The following is a 5,284-nucleotide window of genomic DNA, read 5'->3' on the forward strand; positions in this document are numbered from 1 at the left end:
TTCCATAATTCGCTGGTTATACGAGTACAAAGTAATGGCAAGGACTATTCTACGCCATGCCTTTGTGCTTTGGTGGGAAATAAATCTGGATTTTTGACAACCGCTGGTGAGATTTGCCCTCTTCCGTCCGGCGCCTAACAAGGAAACCTATCAAGGCATTAGACACAAAGGTAACGCTTGCTCTAATCAGCCACTGTCCAGTGATTCTGAACAGCTTAAGTCGAATTACTAATCATAATTCTCATACAGTCCCTAATTTACCATTGTGACACAGTGGCTTGTCAGAGCTTGTTCTGGTGGTGACAAGGAAATCAATGTCAGGAATATCTAGCTGTCCAAGTCAAGGTGTTGTGTAGAGCCAGTTCGGGAACTAAGGTAGATAACCTTTTTTGGGAGAATCTCTACAACTGCAGAAATGAAAATTGCTCATGAGTTCTTCTATGCTATAGTCAGTCTAACCTCCGGTACAGAAAGTTTAGCTTCGGAGAAAATTCCAGAGCTTGTCATGGCGGTATCAATAGAACCCTTGTCAGAAGAGACTTGCCAGCGACCGGATTGTTTACTCCAGTTAAGATTTTGTAGAATACAGCCAGTCCGGGCACTGGTAAAAAGTATCTCACTTAAGGAAATCTTCCCAACTACAAAAGTGATTACACAGTGCGACAAAAACAAAAAAAAAAATCAGAACACACGAAAGAGTAGATATACGCACGAAACTATGGGCCAAATATAGTAAAACTGGGTGTTTTAGTTTTTCACTCTGACGTCAGGAGTTTTTTTCAAAGGAATTTTCTCATCGATAAAGAATGTGATGAAAATTTAAGTTTACGGTTTCAGGAGAATTTAATGTCTCTTAATGCACAAGCGGCCGCTGTGGTGCAGAGGTTAGCAGTGCGCGCTACCACTTCGCAGGGCCTGGGTTCTAGCCGAGTTTCTGTAATAGCGGTCGCTCTTCGGCAGGCAACGGCAAACCTCTGAGAGCATTTCAGCCAGCTTCTCATAAAAATACGGAGTTGGCGTACCACTGTATGTCTCTCCCTTTTGTGTGCCAACATCAAGGCGCACGCCACAGGAGAAGCTCGGCCAAACACTATTGTGTTTAGTTTCTCCTGACGTCAGATTGGATTGGATTTGTGGTAGATCAAGAAGATCAATAGCGATTTTCCAAAAATTCAGGCATAATTGTTCAATGCATTTAAGAAAGAGGAAGGACAAATAAGATCGGTAAAAAATGGAGGATTGGTATCATTAAACCTCTACAAACTACTCAAAATTTGTGAGGAAACTTGTCAGTTTGTTGGGCAAAGCAGAATGTTAATCGTTCTTTCATTATATGACCTAAAACTTCATCTACTCAGTCTAACCTCATACTTTAAAAAGTTCTGCATAGTGATTCGTCTATGCTCTGTCTGAGAAGGAAGTACTTGGTTTTGCATTCATCAATATGGCACCAATGCTTTTAATAAGCGTTATGCATAAAATCACTCAGGTATTCAAGAGATCCTGCTATACTTGGCCTTGCATTGCTTCTGGTGCAGTCGGAAGCCGCGAAGACCAGCGGCTCGCCACGAATTCAAGTTATTCCATTTGGGAACGGAGGAACCACTAGACCTCTGACCGAACAACTCTTGGCATTATACCAGATACCAGCCAGCTTCATTATCAGGCTAACAACGGCATTTGGATTACATTTACCTATTTACTCTGTGCAACATACAAAATTATGTGTTTATCCTTAGAAACTGTTTCACAATTTTCATTCTTGGGATTAAAGAATTTCAGAAAAAGATCTAACGGCACTTTATTGATGGACCAACAGGAAGTAAACAAGCCGTCCCTGCACCAGGGTGCACATTTGATCAAAACGGTAAACATCCCATAAATATTTATCATGCACGGCACCTACACAAAAGCACTGATTTGCAATGATTTGCTATAGCATTTTCATCTATAAATTCTAAATTCGTGCAACATTTTGGAGAGCACGCGAGAACGCGGACAGCATGCAGCACATTGCACACTTTTTATCCAAAGTTTATAAAATATTCTAAAGCTAGGCGGCCTTTTATTTTCGCCGCACTATTTTCTGCTCGCAAACAATGCCTTACATTAGTAGGCATTGCATCCGATGCTGAAAGTGCGCGCGCATGCGTTGACTGTCATCGCCAGCGACCGTTCATTCATCTATGCCGTTTGTAACAAATGCGCGTAGCCGCCACCTTCCACTCCCACTCGAGTGGCGTTGCGGCAGCCAGTGAAGCATTGAAAATTCTGAAGATCAGTCAGTGGCGTTGTTTTTGTTTTTTTTTTGTTTTTGTTCTGTGGCGTGAGCACAAAACTAGAACAAAGCGATTTTCTGGCGGCTGCTGCCAATATGATTGTGTATATACAGACAGTGTTGCCGTCGACAGGCTCATGAAAAATTTATTACGAATTGTATGCGAACGCTTTGCAAGATTTATTGAAAAGGTATTTCAAGTGGCAGCTGAACTGGGAGAAGCAACATAAACAGAGTGCGGAATATGAATGTAAAGCGCCGCTTTGGACGCAAGGTGGTGGAGCAATATAGATCTCGCTCGGTATCTGTTTATGGAAGATGTTGATGCCTAAGTTAATCGGCTTTAATCGTTATATTTACAGTTATCGATATCGATTATTTTGATAACTTCATGGACCTATTTCCATATTTCTGCACTTTACCGCTAAATAATTAGAGATTGTATCACACGCTTAGGCGCGCAAGAGGCAATTTGCGGAAAATTAATTAGTCGAGAATGAGCAATTATTAAATTTCATAGCCGAATACTGAAAAAAAAAACGAACCGGTAGGCCTTCATCGTAGCACACTCACTCGCTGCATACGAAATTCCTACGCCAACTGCTGCTGTAAAAGTGTTAACGCAAAAATTTTATCTCCAAAAAAAAGAAAAACCATTACCGAATACATAATAGAAATTTGGCAAACAAAACACAAACAAATACGCTGGACTATCGGAAGCCAACTATGCTTTGTAGCCGCCACAGGTGCAACTATTGCGCTGCTGTATGCAACACCCGCCTCGATCAGTGGGTGCGATTAGCATAGACGAGCCCAGCTCTGCTGCGCCCGGCACGCCGCCAATAGCGCCTCCCAGCACCAAAAGCTTGCGCCGTCCACTGCTCGTTGCGTTAAGGTAATTGTTTGTCAATTATTCGAGCGCCGCACCCCACTACCGCCAGCCCAAGCAAATGAAGGCCTTCAACTCCACTGCCACAACCTCGGCAACTACGCTCCAACTGGAATGGGCCGAAATCGCATGCCGCTTACCGGCACAAGGTGCACAAGGCAATCAGCAACGTGTGGCATGTGCAAACAATGGCTTCGCGAAGGCTCGCAACTTGCCACACCGTTTTGCCCAATTACGCTGTCCAGCCGTCGGTGCGATCGTCGGATTACCAGCCGGCAGCCGGCAGCCGCCGCGCCTCAACAGCGCACCGCCAGGATTGAGAGCTCGTTAGCGAGCAATCGCGCGCAGATAATCGCTTTGCATTGCGCTCACCGCTAAAGTGTAAAATTATTTAATTCGCGCTTATCGACATTGCAGCCGCCGTCTTGGCTGCCAGCACCACCACCACCACCACCGCCAACGCCGACAATGCCGACAGCATGGCTGTCAGTAGCAGCAGCGGCACATGCCGCTTTGTTCTTGCGGCGGCATCGCGCGCCTCTCACATGCCAAATTCTTTGCCAAACTCCGATTTGTAGGTGTCTTCTTTGTGGCATTGCGCATGCGCAGCCTCAACAGCCAGCCGGAGATTTCAATTTGGCATGCGGCACATGCAACAACGGCGGCGAAACTGAAAGGCTCTCAACATACATACATACTCACCTCTATGCGTTTACGTGTTGTATGCAATGCGCAGATGCAATCACAGATATCGGATGCATTAATCGAAATGAATACCTCGGACTGGAGTGAGCAAGGGAATAGCGCGCATTAGTCGGCGCGTTGCAAGTTCATGAGCGCGCACACACACACACACACTCACTCACTTAATGGCCAGTAGTGCTACACTTTGTGCCATTGCGCAGGCGTTGCGGTACGTACGGTGTCGAATGTTGGACGTCGGACATCGGTCGGCGCGTTGCAATGATAAATCGCTTAATCGAGTGCTTTTAGAGCGCTGGCGATGGATCAGCGTGTGTGTGTTGGTGGGGTGCAGGCAGCGGGTAGGACAACATGTTTGGCGCTGTCACACGGCCGGTGATTGGCGCTGATTTATTGCGTTGGATCGCCACTGGCCAGCAACTTAAATGCATTAAAAAGCATATTACAGAGTGCTACGGTAAATAGCGGTGCGGCCAAGTGCGTGCGGCACAAACAAGCCAAATGACATTTTATTAGGTGATAACTTAAAATTGTCAGCGACATGTACATAATTCATTTCTTTTGAACGCTGCGTCCGTGTTGCAGCTGCCCCCTCCACGCCACAGAGCCACTCGCCAGCCTCTCCATTTGCCACAGCCAACACCCACCGTCGAAAGCGCGCGCTCGCCGCTTGAAATCGCATTTCAAAGATTTACATTCGACTGTGACTGCGCGCCGCTGCGCTTTTGACCACTGAAAAGTGTAAATCTACATTCGCGCGCGCGCCTCACAGCCGCACACATACACAGACACACACACACATCTGCCATTTACTGTGGCAATTCACTCGCACTTTGAGTCATAAACCATAAAAAAGCGAATTTATTGTATTTTCAGTGGATTTTTGCGTGCCGCGATTGCTCGCTTCGCAGCACCAAGCTCGCTGCCAAACTGGTGTTCCGCTGGTGGCCACCGCTTAAACGAGCTTGTGATCGCTTGCTCGGTTGGCGCAATTAAATTTGATTTACGTACTCGTATTAAAGTACTTAAGATGCCTGGTAATCCTATACGGCCATGATAATTGCCTGCGTTGCTCTCCCCTGCGAGCGCTGCTCAACCAACTGGCCGACTGCCCGACTGCCCGAATCTCTTGGCGGCAGCAATTTTTTCTTACTGCTATACTTTTTTTAATTTAGCGCAGCTATTCTACACAGTTGTAGTTGTTGTTTTTCAGCGCTGGCGGGAAAAACTACCAATCAAAATAAATAAACATGCGTTTTACAACAAAATCCATTATGTTGTAAATTTCGCGCGGTGACAGCTACCGAAACGAACGGATAAGAATATAGATTTGTGTTTTTTTTTTGTAGCAAAACATACTTTTTGTAGCATATAACTACGAACTGTTATAAAATAGTTAAATCTCAATCTGATAA

This window comes from Rhagoletis pomonella, unplaced genomic scaffold (assembly GCF_013731165.1).
Source record: "Rhagoletis pomonella isolate Grant_MI unplaced genomic scaffold, Rhpom_1.0 Rhpom_scaffold_00012, whole genome shotgun sequence".
Lineage (NCBI taxonomy): Eukaryota > Metazoa > Arthropoda > Insecta > Diptera > Tephritidae > Rhagoletis > Rhagoletis pomonella.